At 41.6% G+C, this 21,395-nt stretch overlaps 1 protein-coding gene and 1 long non-coding RNA gene across 5 annotated transcripts in view; one reads left to right on the top strand and one right to left on the bottom strand.

The window, feature by feature from the left end:
- Positions 1 to 21,395, bottom strand: part of LDB3 (LIM domain binding 3) — a 332,821-nt gene that overhangs the window by 266,041 nt on the left and 45,385 nt on the right. The gene's annotated exons all lie outside the window — the stretch shown is intronic.
- The window catches only part of LOC137536408 (uncharacterized), a 125,133-nt gene continuing 122,505 nt past the window's right edge, over positions 18,768 to 21,395 (top strand). The window contains exon 1 of the long non-coding RNA XR_011024558.1: positions 18,768 to 18,799. This is a non-coding gene — a long non-coding RNA (uncharacterized lncRNA). The remainder of the gene's footprint in view (positions 18,800 to 21,395) is intronic.

Raw genomic sequence — 21,395 nt, 5'->3', positions numbered from 1 at the left:
CTACTGTATGTTATTACAGTTCCTCTTTAAATCTCTGCTAATTCCTTTACACTTCCAGTGTCCCATGATGGCACACAATGGCCGGCCTGCAGCTGGCATACCCTCCAAAATTACTCTCTCCAGTAGGTACATACAGTAGTTCTCCTAGGCAGTGTTCACACTTATTAAAATTTATTTATTTAAAATATATTTACTGCAAATCTAATGAGAATTTCATGTTTTTGTGTTTGTGTTGCATTGAAAAAAAAACACATTTCTTTATTGTATAAATTTGCACATTGCATGCAATTTCCTATTGACTTTAGCCACTATGGAAAAAAAAACACATATGAATGCAGATTTTAATGTGAAAAAAAGTTCACACATGTTTTCCACAAGGGCCCATTTCCAATTGTGAGAAATCAACAGAGTTTCTTTGCAGGTGATTTAAGTGAGTAAATGCTGCCTATTTCGTCAATAGGCTTGCCATCCGAATCACAAGCCAGCCTGAATCCCTATAGCTATGCTTGGAATGGCTACAGAGATTCGGGTGCGTACTTGCATCACTGCAAGTGCTAAGAAAGTGAAACGCACACAAGCATAATAGAAACCAGCCCTCATACAGAGCTTCCCCCACCATTCCTGATTGCAGTCAAACTTTTGTGAAGTGTTTGATTAAAAGCAAGGTGTTTCCAGGAAGGAAGGATGTTAGAACCTCGGGAGTAAAGTATTGCTTACCTACTAGAGCAGGCATGGGCAAACTCGGCCCTCCAGCTGTTACGGAACTACAAGTCCCACAATGCATCTGCCTTTATGAGTCATGACTGTGGCTGTCAGACTCCTGCAATGCATTGTGGGACTTGTAGTTCCTTAACAGCTGGAGGGCCAAGTTTGCCCATGCCTGTACTAGAGTGATCTGTGTTGGAGGATCTGAGCTAAAAGTCTTTTACCAGGGTTTAGCAGGTGTTCACCTAGACAAGTATAACTCTTTTTGTGAAAACACTGGATAATCCTTGGCCAAGATTGTAAAAATGTTTCAAGTTAATTCTACTGAACACAAGAAAAGATTACAGACAACGTACACTTGCATTGATTCCATTGGCATCTGCTTTGTTGGTGATCAGGGAAAAATCATACAGGTTCCAAATTTGCATTCCACTTACTTGTGCGGATGAAATGGATGCAGTGTGCACGGATCCAATAAATAACATGGATCCTTGAACATGTCCATTTCTGAAATGCAGAAATAGTTATCTTTTTTGTTAGTGGGAATGGGGCAGGTTCTGTAACTAGCTGATTTAAATCCTGTGTCATATGAAATTCTTCACCGTTGCTATTTATGTTTGTGCTAATCCTCCAGCTTTACGCTTATATATGTTCCTGAATTATCTGATCACAGTACTTACTGTACAGTGCCTGTTAGTGCAGCTAATAATGCGGCTATTCTCAGCTATTGTTAAAGAGGAGCTGTTAGGTATAAGGTCTCAGAGAAAATAAACACATATATCAGTAGCTAAAGATTGGCTGTACTTACATTACATATGCATTTCACTGTCCACGTTTGGATTTCACAGAATTTTTATATAGTATATGCAGAGAATGATGCTCCTGACAGCCCATGGCAGGTTCCATGTTTGTGAAGCCAAATGTGTCGTCATGTCCTGCCTGCTTCGGATCACAGAGGAGCTAGTACAGAATAACACAGTGTGCAGTGAATATTAATGAGCCATGTGGCTAGGAACAATAGCGGACTCCTGCAGAGTAATCTTCCCCGAGATTTATCTGTGCTGTGGCTGGACTGCGTTAGAAGCTGCTGAAACTTGATCCCGTCTTCTCCTTAGCAGCCGAGGGGAGGGCCCCAGAATGCTTTGCAGTATGGAATGCGGCTTGCGTCCTCCTTAGGAGCTTAGATGTGCTGATAAGCACACATTAAATGTAAGAGAGATCTTTATCTTTAGTAATGTCTTTTTGGCTTCTGTCTAAACTGTTTAACACAGGAGAATAGAGGTTTAAATTAGCTTCTGCAGCCTGACAGTTACTCTTTAAGTGCAGACCAGATAAAAATACAATGCCAAGCATTTCACATCCTGCCATGTTATAAGTAGTCCTAAAGCTTGCAAAGTTGTTAATTGTATCCTAGTGATTTTAATTGTACTGTCTTGTATGTTTCAACTTGTTTTGGCATCCCACAAACTTTTTCCGTTCTGGCACATTTAATAACATCCACATGACACTGGAAGTAATGACTGTGGAAATGGCCCATTTAGAAGGATCTGCTAATAGAATGAACTAATGTTAAGTAGTTCTCTAAAACATAACTAATCAAACACCCACCCTACATATTAGCCCTATGGTTTATTTAATCCAGGCCTGTGTGTTGTATGTCTGCTCCATTTATTTTGACCTGACATTCCACATTTCCATTGCAGGCATCACAAGGCAATGTATACATTATTCTACATTCTTAGAGTGAGTACAGCTACAGCTCATAACTCTGCCCAGCCTTGACTGCTTAAGTGTTTTACAGGATGCTAAAAGAAAAATTACACCACTGTCAGCACCATCACCGGGATAATCCACAGTTACGAGGGAATCATTAATCTTTATGAATAATGTATGGACATTTAGAGACACACATTCTCCTGTGTACTCTAAGTGTAAGCCATGATCAGACTATGCTCAGTGCAGCAAATGACACACAACTCACAGGTTAATCTAGAAAACTGCACTTTCAATGAAATGTGATTTAATCAAGTAATATTTTTGTTTTCATGAAAATACTGTACAGCCCAAAAATCCCTAAATGATGGAAGTCAATCCATGTCCCCAAGATGAAGCAGTCATAGGATGGATAGATTTATGATATGGAAGAAATACAATTTACAAAACAAGATAGAACACATCATGGGCAGAATTTAATGATTCAGAACTGTATAAACATGTGTAAAAAATAAGAGGTAAGCTGATATTGCCTTAAAGGAAACCTGAAATCTGAGGTAAGAAAGATTTTATACTTACTAGGGGCTTCCTCCAGCCCCATGAGCACTGCTGCGTCCCTCGCCATCCTCCCAGATGGCTCAGTTCGCCCACAATCAGCCCGGTAATCTGGTTTGGTAACGCCAGTCGGGCTCTTCTGCGCATACGCAGCCATCCACGCATGCGCAGAAGAGCTAACGGTGCTGATTGTGGTCGAACGGAGCAACATGGGAGGCCAGCAAGGGAAGCAGCGGTGCTCATGCAGCTGGAAGAAGCCCAAGGTAAGTATAAAATCTTTCTTACTACTGATCTCAGGTACACTTTAATATTAATAACAATAATAAAAAAGGGTAAACACTACCCAGACTGACATAGATTAAACAAACCTTATTTTTCCCTCCTTAACTTCTTTAAACAGATGGATTTTAGGATTCAAGTCCACTGCCCTAATGACTGAACATAACCAAATACTAGTGAACACCACTATTAACCATTTCAGCCCTCAGTCGTTTTTCACCTTATGCATCCGAGCAATTTTCACCTCCCATTCATTCGCCAATAACTTTTTTCACTAATTATCACAATGAATTGATCTACAGTATATCTTGTTTTTCCCGCCACTAATTAGGCTTTCTTTGCGTGGTACATTTTGCTAAGAATTATTTTTTTCTAAATGCTTTTTAACAGGAATATTGGATCTGTAACATCAAAATATCCCCTGGGGGGTACTCACCTTGGGTAGGGGAAGCCTCCGGATCCTAATGAGGCTTCCCACGCCGCCCTCCGTCCCTCAGGGGTCTCGCTGCGGCCCTCCGAGAAAGATGACGTCAATATTTACCTTCCTGGCTCCTGCGCAGGCGCTCTGACGGCTGTCGGCTCCGAAGTAGGCGGAAATACCCGATCGCCGTCGGGTCTGCTCTACTGCGCAGGCGCAAGTTTCCGGCGCCGTCGCAGTAGAGCGGACCCGACTGAGATCGAGTATTTCCATGTAGTTCGGAGCCGAGAGCAGCCACAGCGCCCCCGCTGGAGCCTGCAAAGGTAAATATTGAACTGACAGTCGGGTCTGTTGCCGGCTGTTCGGAGGGCTGCAGCGAGACCCCCGTGGGACAGAGGATGGTGTGGGAAGCCTCATTAGGATCCGGAGGCTTCCCCCACCTGAGGTGAGTACCCCCCAGGGGATCTTTTTGATGTTACAAAGTCTCTTTAAGAAAAAAAAATGATAAATTCATTATTTCTCAGTTTTTGGGCATTATAGCTTTAAAGTAATACATGCTACCATAATTAAAACTTATGCAATATTAAATGAAGAAAGCGGACTCCAGCACTCATGCAGAGGTAGTTTATTCAAGCACGGCATACAACTTGCAACAGGTTACAAAACTGCCTGTGTCGACAGCTGTTTCACATGAAACCACGCCTCCTCAGACACCAAGGCTCCATAATTAAAACCTATGTATTTTATTTGCCCATTTGTCTCGGTTATTACAGCATTTAAATTATGTCCCTATCACAATGTATGGCGCCAATATTTTATTTAGAAATAAAGGTTCATTTTTTCAGTTTTCCGTTCATCACTATTTACAAGCTTATAATTTAAAAAATATTAGTAATGCTCCCTCTTCACATGCATATGAAAAAAGTTCAGACCCTTAGGTAACTATTTATGTTTTGTTTTTGTTTTTTTTTAATTGTAATTTTTTTTCATTAAAGATTGTATTTGGGTAATTTTTGGTGTGGGAGGTAAACAGTTAATTTTAAATGTAATAATATGTGTTTATTTAATTTAAAAAAATGCATGTGGATGTAGTTTTACTATTTGGCCACAAGATGGCCACAGTGAAAACAAAAATTTTTAGTCCTGGAAGCAAACATTCTCGCTTCCAGGAAGTATGGGGAGGACGGGAAGCTTTTTTTCTCAGAAAGACTGTGGCTTCTGCCGGGGACTTAGATCAATGAATGGGAACAAGTAAATTATAGTGCATTTTACTCTGGGAGAAGTCTTTACATATATATATATATATATATATATATATATATATATATATATATATACATATATGTATGTATATGTATATATATATATATATATATATATATATATATAATTTAGTATTTATATGGCGCCAACATCTTCCGCAGTGCTGTACAGAATATATTGTCTTGTCACTAGAGGGGCTCACAATCTAATCCTTACCATAGTCCTATGTCTAGTGTAGTGTATGTAACGTAGTCTAGGGCCAATTTTAGGGGAAGCCAATTAACCTACCTGTATGTTTTTGGGGGTGTGGGAGGAAACCGGAGTACCCAGAGGAAACCCATACAGACACGGGGAGAACATACAAACTCCTTGCAGATGTTGACCTGGCTGGGATTCCAACCAGGGACCCAGTGCTTGCAAGGCAAGAGCACTAACCATTACGCCACCGTGCTGCAACATGTGTGCGTATGTGCGTGTGTGTGTGATAGTTGTTTCCACAACAGTACACAACAGTATACTAACATTTGGGGATTCCAAAAAAACAGGTGATATTCTGAAGTCCTCATTGAAACAAATACAAATTCTGCATTTTATTGTAGTAGAAAATTCTTTGCATAAAAATACTGGGAATCCAGTTAATTGATTTGTCACTGGATGTCCACTTGAGCTATGGAATGCACCCAAGATGAATTTGAGCAGGATTTGCATTTGGTTTGAAATGTCCTGTCCTCAGCATGCATTCCAACAGGCTTATGGAACTGACTAACAAGTCCAAAATAGACTGCTGTGCACAGGCCTGTATAAAAATAGCCTCAAGCTTTCCACTGTACGTCTAACGCAGGTTTAACTCCACATTGCGACACAATTTGACACCTTAAACTCCATGCTGTCACTAGTTTCCTAATAATTGTTTGCTCTGTTTTGATGGGAATGATTACATCATTGTAGTGCTTGCCTTTCTCCAAAGATAGCTCCATAATTAGTCAAACCAGAGGATACAAGTGGACAGCACAGTTTGACGTTTATACACCTATAATTCAGAGAGTTTAGAGAATGGGGGTAAGGTGAAAATGAAGTTACTGTGTCTTGGGGTCATTAGTACACCTAAGTCATTGGAAATGTGGCAAACTTTAGCAGGCACGAGTGGCATGTTAACTAGAGTACCAGGTTTATAATACCATGGACATTTTGTTGGCATTTCATGACCACATTTGCAACTTTTTTTATAATCAAATCTGTTGCATGTGCTGGAAAACATATTTGTCCTTTTCTAAAATTAGAGCCCATACATTTGACATTCTTTCCCTTTTAATAACAAAGTTAATTTCCTTAAACGGCATTTCCAGTGTGTTAGGTGCTCACCAGAATAATTGACTACATGATGATGACTACAAGGCTTTAGCACTGCCACTGATAAGAACTACAAGGCTGAAATACTGCCACTGATGAGGACTGCAAGACTGAAACACTGCCACTAAAATATCTGCTGCTGATGAGGACTACGAGGCTGAAATGTCTACTACTGATGAGGATTACAAGGCTCAAACACTGTTATATATGAGGGCTACAAGGGAAGTCACATTATTAGTAAAAGTGCTTACAAACAGAGAAACTTTGAAATGACTGTATTATTAAGAAGTTAACTCATTTTGCTGAAATGGAGGGGGACAAAATTGTGCCTGCTATCTTATTAGGGAGATGGATAGTGAGGAGGCTAGGATGCCTAGGCTATCTGATCACTTGATAATTTCTTACGAGACAGGATTTGGCTACTGGTATTCATATAGCACTGACATGTTCCACAGCGCTTTACGGAATCCATAGTCATGTAACTAACTGTCCCTCACAGGAACTCACAATCGAATCCCAATCATAGCCATAGTTTGGTGTGCTCTTCATAGTCTAAGACCAATTTTGGGAAGGAGCCAACGAGCTTACCATTAGGTTTTTAGAATATGGGTGGAAACCAGAGTGCCTGGGGGAAAACAAGATAAATATGGGGAGAACACAGACACTCCATACAAACCTGGGACCCTAGCACTTTCCACAATGCCATCGACCCACCCAGAAATTAGATTCTTCTTCAACTTGACTAAAAATGGTATTGGTTCTGAAAGTACTTATCAGCATTTATTTACTGTTAAGCTAGGTTCACAATGGTCAGTTGCATTACATACCATATGTTTTATAATGTGTGTTAACTGCAATGGATACTGGACATAGACTTACTGTATATACTTGAGTATAAGTCTAGATATTTAGGTCTGATTCACTTCATAAAAGTATAGGGGACAACTTATGCACGAGTCACAGGCAACACAGAGCACACTGAGGAATGTGTGTACTAATAGTGACATTCCCTTTTGCAGCAATTTACCCTGTGATAAATGACACTTTGAGAAAAGGAAATGCCAAGAAAACACAGGTCTGAAAGTCCTGGCCACAACAATTAACAAGGACAGGTGCAGGGGTAAGATACTAGGCTGCAGGAGGGGGTGAATAATTGCTGCACTTGGGAGCCTGAAGGAGTTATTGGTTGCACTTAATAGGAGGGGTTAATGGCTGCAATGCAGTGCAGCCATTAACCCCTTCTGAGCTTCAAGTGCAGCCATTAACTTTGTTGGGTAAACTTATACTTGAGTGATTAAAAAAATTTCTGCTTAACCTACTTTGGTTCCTGCACGCACGCTCCCGGCCCGCAGTTCGTTAGCCAGGCAATCAGTGAATCGGGCTACGGTGCCCGATCACTGATTGCTCTCCGCCGCTGAAAAAGCGACAGCTTCTCTCGGAAGCTGTGCTTTTTCTGGCTGTCGCCTCCCCCATGCGTCACTCTAAGCGTGTGTTACGCTTAGAGTGACGTCATGTAAACAAACTCATGGCCACCATCTTGTGGCCAAAAAGTAAAACTACAACTAAAATAAATAAAAATCAACACACATTTACATTAAAAACCTATAGTTTCCATCCCACCCTCCCAAAAATACCCAGACAAAATGTTTAATATATAAAAAAAAAAACATTACAATAAAAAAAAAACATGTAAATATTTACCTAAGGGTCTAAACTTTTTAAACATCAATGTAAAGATGAAATATTTCTATATTTTTTTTATTTTAAACTTGTAAATAGTGATAGATGCAAAACGGAAAAAATGCACCTTTATTTCCAAATAAAATATTGTCGCCATACATTGTGATAGGGACATAATTTTAACGGTGTAATAACCGGGACATATGGGCAAATACAAAACGTGAGTTTTAATTATGGAGGCATGTATTATTTTAAAACTATAATGGCTGAAAACTGAGAAATAATGATTTTTTCCGTTTTTTTTCTTATTCTTCCTGTTAAAATGCATTTACAGTAAAGTGGCTCTTAGCAAAATGTACCCCCCAAAGAAAGCCTAATTGGTGGCGGAAAAAACAAGATATAGATCAGTTAATTGTGATAAGTAGTGATAAAGTTATAGGCTAATCAATGGGAGGTGAACATTGCTCAAGTGAAAACGACGGAACGCGAATGGGTTAAGAAGGTTGAATATTGGAGTCGACTTAAACATGAGGTCAACTTGTATTCGAGTATATACTGTACTGTAAATACAAAGCCTGCATGCAGCAAGTTAGAATAACATGATCCATTCCAACTCAGTACTGTCAACAAGCCCATAGAATTGTATGGGTAGTGAGCTGACATGCAGAACTATTCTGCAATACAACTGAGCACTGTGAAAAAGCCCTTATAGTTTATGAATGTATCACTACGATATGCAATTTATTTAAGTTAGTCAAATGAATCCAGTTTTAGGTACTCTTTTATATTTAAACCTAAATAGTGGGTGATAGATATCCAACATTAAAAGAATATCTTCACTGACAACAGAACAGAGTGTGAAAAACAATGTAAGTAATGTAAAATCCTATTTTTTCTCAAAATTAAATAAACGTTTTATGTATACCACTCAAAATGATTTAGGTGTAAAGGCATTTGGTGCTGACACCTACACAGATTTACAGGGGTCTTAAGTTTCACAAGAATTTGTCGTACTGAGAAGAACACTTTTTGAAGTATTTTGATGTCGCTCTTTGGATCGGGGAGACTTGATGCCTCTACATTTCATAACTGTCAGTTTACCCAATAACCCAGGATTATCAGATTGTGTCTGTGATAACTTGACAGCTAGATAACACCACATACATGTTTCAAGGTTTATTTATAGTGGAGAAAAGGAGGGACAATACTCTCTGTGACTATGGCACACAAATGGGTCATCATCTGTCACAGTTTGATTGACTATGACCGCCTGCACTGACCACCCTGACAACCTCCTGCAACTTCTAATCACCTGAACCTAGGCTAATCCTGTGTATCTATAATTAGGAGATAACAGCACTTCAAAGGGATACAGAAAAAGGGCATATATAAAACTGGGCTCAGACTTCTGTACATCTGTTGATAACTCTCAGTGCAAAAATAGTCCTTATACTACACACCAGCATATTTTTAGAATAGAAGTGCAGTCTAACTGAGCTAATGCCTATAAATCTCAGATATACAAATAAATGTAGCTGTGTAAAATGTTCCTCTATTAAACAAAGCTGATAATATATCTAGCATCTGTCAACAAATCAGTCTAGGACTTTTAGGACAGATAATGAGAGATCTGCTGTCCTTGATGTGACTGGACACCACTGAGATCCATCACAAGCATTTGGCTAAAACTGGGCTTTTCAACCTTTTCACTAATTGTACCACTTTTATCGCCTGAAAATGTTCAAGTACCACCAGTGTGCCTGCGCAGTAAAGCGGACCCGATCGGACTCGGCTGTTTCCACCAGATACCGAGAGGAAAGCCGATACTGCGCATGCACGCAAGCCAACAAGGAGATCTTCGGGGGGACCTAGCAACAGATCCCGTCAACTGAAGAGGAAGCCTCTTTAGGATCCACAGGCTTCCCCTTCCAGAGGTAAGTACCCCCCAGGGCCACTTTTTTCTTACAGGTACACTTTAAGGAAAAGGGGGACATATGAGAGGGGAAAAGCAAGAGTCATAGGTGGGGAAAAGGAATTAAATAAAAATGCTAGCCTACAGATTTTATGTGCTGTCACTGTGCACCGTTTGCCTGGCTGTCTCTCCACCACTGAACTGAGGTCTGAAGTATGCCATAAGGCAGCACAACTACAAGCCAGTGAGGGGAAGCCACACTTTGAGGAGGCTGGACAGGACCAGGACAAGCAGCAGGCAGCCACTTAAGTGGCAGGCACACCTGGTGCGTACCACCTGGCCAACAGCAAAGTACCACCAGTGGTACGTGTACCACAGGTTCTAAAGCCCTTATACAACACACAAGGGAATTGTATGTGATCAACCAGATATATTTTTAGCAAATGAACCCTCTAGATGTATATAATAACGGACCACTATCACAAGAAATTTTAAAATTTAAATACATACATATTATGTAGGTAGAAAAATTAATAATTTGTTTGGCCAACACGGTACAGAAACTTTTTTGCTACTAATACATACATATAAAATTTACATTTCTCCCAGAGTAAAATGCACTATTAATTACTTTTTTCCAATGTTGCTGTCACTTAATTGGTAGTAAAAAGCTAACAGATCTGACAGATATTGGACTAGTCCATCTTAAGACCAACTTAACCAGCATGCACTCTGTTAAAACTTGAGTGGTCAAAGCAACCCCCCAGAAAGTAAACACAGAACTTCCATATATACTGTCACATAGCCAGGTTGCTGTACATACATCTTTTTACCTGCAGGCTCAGGCCCTAACCTTTCATTCTTATTGTAAACCAACCTAAACACTAACATTATAACTGACGATAAAGTAATGCTTACAGATTTGTAATCTATTCTCTAAAATAACATAACAATAAGCTTTCGGCGTCCTTTAGTGTAATGCCCATGCCATCCAGTAGAATCAATTACTGATATATTGCTAATTGCTTAGGTGTTTTATTGTTGTAGGGCAGCATTCATTAAAGTGTATCACATTAAGTATTTACCATTTTCACAGTAATTACCACTAAGTTGAACTGTTTCTGATTATGTTCATTCATTAGAGGAGTTACCATGGAAACACAACTTTTAGTATGTTTAGCTAGTAAACTGCCTCTTAGATGCTGTAAATGCCTTCTTTAGTTAAAGTGAACCTCCTGACTAAAATCTACTCAGCAGAACTGAAAAGGCTTGGTGTTTCTTTAACAGTTTCACAGCATCAGAACTTGTTTTTCTTACCAAAGCATCATTTTAGCTGCATTTTAGCTAAGCTCCACCCATAAAAGAAAACTTTTTTCCCCCCGATGCTGTGCAAAGCATGATTGGATTTCCCATGTTGTTATTCACGTTGCCTAGCAACTGGGAGAGGTGCTCAGGACACAGGACAGTTGGAACTGTATATCATGCTCCCTGTCACCTCCTTTCAACCAAAAAGATGGCTGCCCTTATGAAATCAAACATTTCCCTGTTCTTTTAAAACAGTGTGGGTAAGAGATTATATTACCTATCTATTTTAATTAACATAACTAATTTACATTAATGACAGTATGTTTGTGTAGGCTGAAGTTCCTCTTTAATTCATTAAAATGTTACTAGCTATATTTATATTGCTTACAGTTTTCCTACAAACTTTGATCTGCCATTAATATATCACCCCATATAACAAGTGTAGTATTAACACACCCGCATAAGAAGTGCTACTATGCCAACCTTTTAAATTACAATAATACTTAAGGAGAACTTGACTTAAGAGGCATATGGAGGTGGCCATATTGAGTTACTTTTAAACAATATCAGTTCCCTGCCTGTCATACTGATCTTTCTGGCATCAGTAGTGTCTGAATCACCCACTTGGCATGGCACCTACTAGAAATTTCATTATTTATAATTCAAAATTACTTAAAGCAGACCTCCAGGGTGCAGACGGAAACCCTGCAGCCTGCTAGTAAGAAAAAGTTATATTTACCTGAGAAGCCTTGTACTGCGAAGCCCTCCGGAAGACCCTGCATCACCCGACTTCTGACACCTGGCCACACCTCCCCTCTCTCCTCTGAGAAAAATTCCAAGACATTTACTGCAGTAGACAGCTTGGCAGTTTTCTCAGAGGAGAGAGGGGGTGGCAGGGCCAGGCACCCGAAGTCGGGTGATGCAGGGTCTTCGTGATGATGCCTTCGCGGGACAAGGCTTATCAGGTAAATATAATTTTTTCTTACTAGCAGGCTGCAGGATTTCCATCTGCACTCTAATTGTCCGCTTCAATGGGAACCGAAACTGAGAAGGGTAGGGATTTTTCCTTTTAAAAGAATACCAGTTGCCTGACTCTCGTGTTGATCCTGTGTCTCTAATATTTTTAGCCACAGCCCCTCAACAAGCATGAAAATCAGGTGCTCTGACTGACATCAGACTGGATTAGCTGCATGCTTGTTTCAGGTGTGTATTCAGCCACTAGTGCAGCCAAAGATATCAGCAGGACTGCCAGGCAACTAGTATTGTTTAAAAGGAAACATCCATATCCCTCTCAGTTAAGGTTCCCTTAAAGTACTGGGGAGATCTCAGCAACCCCAATTTAAATAATAAAGTAATGTATGAGGAAGTGCACTATGAAAGGCTTCTTCAGTAGTGATTTAACCAAGTCATAAAAAAACCAAGGTCTACTAATAACTGAGAAAAGACCCTCAAATACACCTACAAATACTATCTTAATGCACGTTTTATATACGAGATGATTATTTTTACACACCAACAATGTAAGTGATAGTTTTCAGCTGTATCAGGTGTAAAGAGAAATGCAGTATGGAAGGATGCTTAAAAACAAGAAGAGAATCGAGAGCCCAATATGGTGCAGTCAGGTAAAATGAAGAGTTCAATACAATTTTATGTGTATGTACACAAACATGGGTTACCAATAGGCAACCACTTTAAATGCAGGTGGGGAACATTAGGACCTGACCCCACTCAGGTTAAGAAGTCGCTCTCTGTAGATAGTAGATGGGGATGCACCCCTCCACCCAGGGTGGACTAGAAGATCAGCAAAACAGCAAAAACTCGGTATACAGAGGCGCCAGAGTAGAGTAAAACGTTTTAAAAACCGCTTAAAGGAATACTTAAGTCCCCCCAAAAAAATGATTTTTACTCACCTGGGGCATCCCTCAGCCCCCTGAAGCTGTATGGTGCCCTCGCAGCCTCGCTTCGATCCTCCTGTCCCTGCCGGCGGCTACTTCCAGGTTCGGCGACAGCCGCCGACAGGCTGAGTGATTCTTCGCGTTCCCAGCCGCTATATCACCATCTATGCTGCTATAGCGTATATGTATATGGACCCGGAAGTAGCTGCCGGCGGGGACAGGAGGATCGGAGCGAGGCTGCAGGGGGCTGAGGGATGCCCCAGGTGAGTAAAAATCATTTTTTTTTTACTTAAGTATTCCTTTAAAAGCAGAGGGGGATGTTAAGGTGGACTCACCTCCCTCTTACAAAAAAGAAAACTCACTTGAGTCTCGATAAAACAGAATTGACAAATAATTTATTCAATTCCACAAATGCAATGTGTTTCACGGGCGTGACCCCGCTTCCTCAGGCAAAAATGGGAGCACAACTTAGTGGGCAAGCAATAGGTCACAGAGGCGCTCAAACCTATTGCTTGACCCACTGAGTTGTGCTCCCATTTTTGCCTGAGGAAGAGCGGGGTCACGCACGCGAAACGCGTTGCATTTGTGGAATTGAATAAATTATTTGTCAATTCTGTTTTATCGAGACTCAAGTGAGTTTTCTTTTTTGTAAGAGGGAGGTGAGTCCACCTTAACATCCCCCTCTGCTTTTAAGCGGTTTTTAAAACGTTTTACTCTACTCTGGCGCCTCTGTATACCAAGTTTTTGCAGTATGGAAGAACTATTTTAACACTTAAAGTTTTTTAGGTTTTTTTTGTGCTTAATATAATCCAGTCCCCTGATTTAAGTAAGTATTTACAAAGCCAAGTAAGAAATAGAATTAACAGTGTTCCTAAAGGCTCCTACATATATACAAGCATTGTCGCTTGCAGGGATTGGGACTCTAGTCCCTCGACAACGTTTTAGGGCATAGTGCTGTAGCCTAGAGAGGCATCTGTTGCTATGGGGGAGGGATGATGCAGATGGCGCTGCTACTAGCTGCATGGTTAAAGGACCACTATTGGGAAAAAAGTAGGCAGTTAAAATCTGACAGAACCGACAGGTTTTGGGCCAGTCCATCTCCTCATGGGGGATACTTAGGGGGTTCTTTGTTTTCCTGAACAGCAGTTGCAAGGCATAACTGAGAAAATAATGTGCAAGTGAGTAGGGAGGTTGGCTGGTATCTTACTATTTTGGCAGTTAAACTGTTGTTCAGGAAATGCTGATGAAAACAAAGAAAACCCTGAGAATCCCCACGAGGAGATGGACTGGGCCAAAACCTTGGTTCTGTCAGGTTTTTAACTGCCTACTTTTTTCGTGATAGTGGTCCTTTAAGAAAAAGAACAATGCGCTTTGGGGGTCGGTTGGGTATCATTGTCACTAAAGATCTGCAATGCCAGATCTTTAGGCAATGCTAGAGGACTGTTTTCAGCATGCTAGATTCTTGGGCAAAAGTCCTTAACAAATACCTTGGCCCATGTTTAAACCAGGGTGTATACCAGGGGTGTAACAATCACCCCCAGAGTGGATGCAACTGCGGGGGAGCCCCGGGGTGAGAAGCCTGGGGGGAGGCTCCTGCACTGGGGCCCACGCAGGGCCATTTTTGGGGGTGGGGCACAGTGAAGGAGCAGGGAGCAGCGGGCACACACAGCCACAGGGAGGTGGGCCCAACTCCCCTCTCCCTCACCTCGGGCCCTTCAGTGCTCCCCCCTGCAGAATTAGAGCAGTGTCTGGTACTTCCGCATTACATACGCTGGATCTTCATGCGCACTGCTCTTCTCGGTCTCCGCTGCTCACTCTCTACTTCCTGATTAGCGGAAGTAGAAAGTGAGTTGCTGAGACAGAGAAGACCGGCACGCATGAAGACCAAGCACATGGAATGTGGAAGTGAGGTGGGTCCAGGGCCGGGCCGACGCATAGGCGAGAGAGGCTCCAGCCTCAGGGCGTAGTGTAAGGGGGGCGCACAACTCTCTCAGCTATCATTCCCCTATTGTGTTTGAAGCAGAGAGAAATAATAACAGAGGATACATGGCAGTGACTGCAAGCCAGATAACTAGAGATTAAGGTGTTGGTGGGATTGGGGGCCCTGGGGCGCCTCTTAGTCTAATAGCAATCAGTGTGTGACGGCTGGGGTGGGGGTGATGGAGGGGCACACTTTGGTGTCTCAGCCTTGGGTGCGGGAGGACCTTGTCCCAGCTCTAGGTGGGTCTACCTGCACAGCTGCTGCTCTAATTCTGGAGGGCGAAGGGCTGAAGGGCCTGAGGTGAGGGAGGGGGGAGTCAGGCCCCCTCCCCCCAGTTGGGTGTGCCCGCTGCTCCCCTCCAGGCTGCTTATACTGAGGGCAACTTTACCTGGATACCTGGATACCTATACTGGGGGCAATTATACTTGGCTACCTATATTGGAGGCACCTATACCTGGCTAGCTTTACTGGGGGAACCTATACCTATACTGGGGTAACCTACACCTGGCTACCTATACTGGGGGCACCTATACCTGGCTACCTATACTGGGGGCAACTATAACTGGCTATCTATAGTAGGGGCACCTAAACCTGACTACCTATACAGCGGGCACCTATACCTGGTTACCTACTGTATATTGGGGGCAAATATACTTGGCTAATTATACTGGTCCACCTATATCTGGCTAGCCATACTGTGAGCACCTATACCTGGCTAGCTACACTGGGGGCACCTATACCTGGCTACCTATACTGGGGACACCTATACCTGGCTACCTATACTGGGGGCACCTTTACCTGGCTACCTATATTAGATGCATCTATACCAGGCTACATACACTGGGGCACCTATAGCTGGCTACCTATATTGGAGGCACCTATACCCCGCTGCCTATACTGGGTGCACCTACACCAGGCTACCTATACTGGAAGTATGTTTTTTTATCCTACCTGGCCTGCCTTTCCAATTTCTGTTTTGAGGGGGGAAGAGAGGAGTGGGGGGGGGGGGGGGAGGGGGGGCATCCAAAGTTTTGCAAGGGGACCCAGTGGTTTCTAGTTATGCCCCTGGTGTATACCTAACTTTATTTTAGATTACCTTTCATTTAATAAAATGAAGAGAAGAGATACTACAACTGCTGATCAGCAATGGAGTTGCATTGTTTAATATGTCATAAAGGGCTTAATGTACAAAAAGCTAGTAAATTTGCCACGCACAGGGAGCACACGGCAATTTTACCAGTACTAATGCCAGTGCAGCACCACCCGTTACGTTGTTACCACCTGACTTGTTACTGTGATAACGCAGGGGACCATATTCAATTCACTTTGTCACTTGAGTTTTCTCCCGAGTGATATTTTAACAACTTGTAAATAAAATGCCCTTTACACCACCAGTAAGCAAGAATATACTTAAAATAATTTTTGACAGTACTTTTTCATCTACTTTTTGGTAATTTTTCCATTGCAAAGTGCTAAAAAAGTTATTTTAAATCAAAGATGTAAAAAGATCTACTAGGAGAAAACTCAGGAGAAACAGTGAATTGCATATGGCCTACGGTGTAATGCACATTACCTTACCAACCCGTCCATTACCTCGCTAAGGTGTGTGGGGCAAATATGTCAATGGACAGTGCTTTTCGTGCCTTAGCACTGGTAAAATTTACGTGCACTCTTTGTGCATGGAAAATTTACAGGCATTTTGTACAATAGGGCCAAATTCAGATAAAGAGAACAGTGGTTGTTATGAGCAACTATGTATAGTATTTTAAACCATTCAAGATGTCAAATGAACATCTGAGTACTGCAAATAGCTCTGTAAGGGGCCAGTAAGAGACAACATTTAACAATAGTAATATAAGTAGTCACAGCAGTAAAAAATTACTTGTGATTGATTCTTATGGGTTACTGCACACCCTTGCTCTCTTCACCATCTTACCACATGTATTAATAATATAGCCATTTCTGTGAAACATTTAAAATGTCTGTCTGCAGTGCTTTGAATTACTGCCCATCTGCTGTCTTATGACTGACAGAAGATTTTCATGGGTAATCATTTTTCCCATGTGTTTTACTTTAAACCATACCATTCAAGTCTTTGGAATTCACTTCTGTTTTTGCAACTGAGGATGTAGAAGACAACATGATTTGTGCAAAATATAAGTTTAATGTACTATGTGTCGTTTTTTATATATATTTTCAGTGATTTTTCAGTATGGTTTAAAAGAAAAAGGGTAAAAAAGTGTGAACATAAATTGCAATAACTGATATCATTTGAGAAGTACATTAATAGTTTGTGGAATTCTTATTTAAAGCGTACCTGAAGTGACATGTGACATTATGAGATAAACATTTACACATATAGAGGCGCTTGGCCCAGACTGAGACCTGCATTTGCCACATACTCCTACCTCATTGCTTGATGAAGCAGGGTCGTACCTGCGAAATGCATTGCAAAGAACTTTGGAGTGTATAAATACATTTTCTATGTTTTAAACATTAATATGTTTATGTGTCTACTTGGAGGAGGTAAGTCCACCACTGCCTCCCCATGTTATAAAAGTTTTATCTATTTTTACACTTTTGGTGCCTCTGCTCACCTTGTACTATATGAGTCCACCCCTGGTGGAGGAGTGTTACCCCTTTCTTCTGATCTACGGAGAGCTACTCCTTAACCCTTAGTGGAGACGGGCTTAATCTCCCCACGTCCATCTACAGTAGTTGCCTGAGTGGTAACCCTGGCTTGTGAGTATAAAGATACTTACTCTATCAATTCATCCTTACCAGTACATACTACACTATATCAGGCTCTCGGTGTCATTCTTTATTTGTCATTGCAAATTTACACATATAGTACTAGCCCTACTAAGAAATTATGTGAAACTCCTTTCTGTTTTACAGTACAGCAAGAGTAAAAAAAACTTGATTTGTTATCTATGCAGAAGAGCTTGTCGAACAGCTTGTGAAATGAAGTCTGGTTTCATGAGAAGTAAATAAAAGCTAAAACAGCTGGAAAAGTGCTGGAAAGTTCAAAGGGTCATTACTTTTCTTTTTCAGCTAAGAAGGCAGCAAGAAGGCAGAGTGTAGATTCTAAACAGTAACAGCAGTTCTACTACTAATGTTCTATTATCATATGCATTATACATACAATTCCTTATCTCATAAGCTTATTTTCACTTCAGGTTCACTTTAAAAGAAAGGGACATGGACTTCACACTGTGGGAGGGGTTTCACCACAATATCAGCCATACAGAGCACCCTGATGATCTATTAGAGAAAAGGTAAAGATTTCTCATGGGAAAGGGGGCATCAGCTACTGATTGGGATGAAGCTCAATTATTGGTTATGGTTTCTCTTTGATAAACCGCTGTGGCCAGTAGCTTTATTCCTAGCCATGCCGCTTATCCCCTGTCTTATCGATAAAAACTACTGTTTTGCCTTATCACAGAATCAGCTGATAAACTGTCCCAAATTAATTGGACACTTATCAGTCGGCTTGCTGGAATCAATAGTTTACCTGCAGATGTTGTCACAGTGATCAGATATGCTAGAAACATTGACTAAATATTGACTAGTGGATGGTGACCAATCATATCTGTCCAACCAGGGGTCAGTGAGGATCATAAGTGACCATACACAACAGATCTATATTGATGCTAGTGTCAACGGTTTCCAACTATAGCAATAACTTGTTTTTTGTTTTGTTTTTATACAGGTTGAACTCAAAGAATGTACTTTTGCAACAGGTCAGACTGTATTTATTATTTAAAAATAGGTTCTTGCTGCGAGCATGGGTACTTCCAGGACTGGCACTGCCATTAAGGCAAAGGGGGCAGTTGCCCCAGGGTCCCCGACTGCTGTTGGACCCCCATGCGGTCTCCGCTCAACTGTCCCTGAGTTCCCTGAGGCCCCTGCATGATATGTGGCTGCATTGTAATAACTCCCCCGTTCCAGAACACTGCTGTGTCCATGCTCCATCTTAATTGCCGCTGCCTACCTCTTCTCCATGACCCGGCACAGTTCATTTTGATGTAACATGCGTCGGGTCATGGAGAAGAGTCAGGAGGATGGAGCATGGATAGAGCAGCCAAGACAGGTCAGTTTTTACAATGCGGCCACACATTGTTCAGGGGCCCCGGGGAGCAGTCGGTGGGATACTGGGGGTGTGGGTTGATAGCTGGCTTGGCAGCCCCAGGGGCTGAGTTTGCTGGGGATGGTAGGGGATCCCCAATTTACCTTTACTCAGGGGCCCCTGTGCCACTTAAATTGTCGTCGGTACTTCGATGCACTTATCCTTCAGAAAGCCTCACTATTGCCTGAAACTAATCAGGTCACCTTTGCATACCTTTAGCAGCTAATAGCAGACTTTTGTTTTCCCATAAATCCTGGCCATTTTGTACAATGACTTATGATTATCTCTTGCCTGACTTGCCTGTGCATAAAATAAATTAGGCCCTGTTGTCTTTAACACAAGTGGCACTTGGATCCAGTGGCATAGCTGAGAAGCTATTAGCAAAGTATACATTTTTCACTAAAGAACCCTACCAACACTGTATACAAAGCTTCATGATTTGGAACACTAATACATTTTTCCAAGAGTGAGAGTGGTGTAAGCATAGTAGGAGGGGTACAGTTTGTTAATGATCACAGCTATTCAAAGTCACACGCATGATTGATTGTTACCAGTGTATAGTTAATGTAGCATTTGGAGGAAATTATTCCATTGGTTTGGCATTGTTACACCCTGGCTTGGGCCTGAAAACTTAAAGAAGGCGTTTTACGACTAATACAAATTTGGAAAATTATGCCATAGCAACAGATGTACAACCTTGTAGAATCCTGGTTTTGGCCTACTCCTCTGAGGTGGCTTTTACTTTTGCATGCACAAATCAGAAGTTTACATTTTTGTGTTCATTTTTATTTAAATACTGGCTTTACCTATGTACATCCTTGTGTAGCCAGACCGTGCTAGGCTATAACTACTCCTTTACCGAAAAACTATGTTGTCTAGCTACTTAATTTCTTTGGCTAACATAGTACAGAAACTATTTTGCTACTACCTAACAAACTAGACACATAAAGTTACTAATACAGCAAAGTCCCTAGTATCTGGCACCACTGGGGATCGCCTGATGCTGGATACAAGTGCTTGCTGGCTCCAGTGACGTCCTGTAGCTCATAGAAGGCTCCTGGCAGCTTTCCGGCATCCTCCGTGTACGGCTGCCGGCATGTCACCTGACCTGTGCTGGGTCAGGTGACATGCCGGGAGCCTGCATGGACACCGAAAAGCTGCTAGGAGGCCGCTTGGAGCTACAGGACATCACTGGAAGCTCGGCAAGTATTTTAAGGCTTGCAAACCCCTCCAAACCCCCCCCAAAACAGACCCTGTTATCCCCTCAGGCATGCCGGCTAATTGAGACTTCCAGTTGCCTGAGATCCAGATAGTGGGGACTTTGCTGTATACAGATTTCCTTCAAAACATACAGTGGGATTCCCAATAGGGACAAAAAGAATACCTGAAAAAGGGAGCATAATTTAGGCGCCAGAGGAAGCAACTAGCAGAATATTGGTAAAATTACTGATATTCTACTGATAGTCTGACTAATACCGATTGTAGAATATCAGTAATTGTTGTTACCAATAATCTACTATCACTTAACCTCACCATCTTCTCACACTAAACCTCCCTCTACCTACTCCTAACACGAATCTACCCCCCCCCCCCCACCAATATCTGCACTGTGATCTCCTCTGATAAAAACTCCCTCTACTGATATCTCTGCCGCCTGTAGCTACTGATTATGGTGCGCCGCTGGTGCCCAAAATATAGCTGCAATTAATATACGGTCTACGCTGCGCTCAAGTTTACCACACCAACACCAACGACAACATTACATCCTTTCACAAAGGATACCCTGCTACTCCTTTCTGGCTAAAATGACTATGTATATCTGTACAATAGTAGCCTCCTTAATTTTAACATACACATAGAAATCAGTTCTACAAATATTAGTAAAGTGTCCACTGGATATCACACAACCTTACAACCAAAATGCATCCACATAACCAAGATTTCAGTATTTTAAAACAGTTGTAAGGGCTCGTTTCCACTATTGCGGTGCGGAATCACCTGGATTCTACCGCTGATGAAATCGCATGCGGATGTGATTCCCCATGCGTTTTTTGCCGCAAATTCGCATGCGAATTCGCATAGGTGAGGGTATATGCGATTTTAACCATGTCACTGCCTGTGTGAATTTACATTGGTACCTATGCGAATTCGCGGCAAAAAACGCATGGGGAAACCGCATGCGATTTCCCTATTAAATACATTGCATGCGA

This window comes from Hyperolius riggenbachi, chromosome 10 (genome assembly GCF_040937935.1).
Source record: "Hyperolius riggenbachi isolate aHypRig1 chromosome 10, aHypRig1.pri, whole genome shotgun sequence".
NCBI lineage: Eukaryota > Metazoa > Chordata > Amphibia > Anura > Hyperoliidae > Hyperolius > Hyperolius riggenbachi.
Note: the sequence above shows the minus strand (reverse complement) of the source record. Positions and strands in the feature narration are given on the sequence as shown.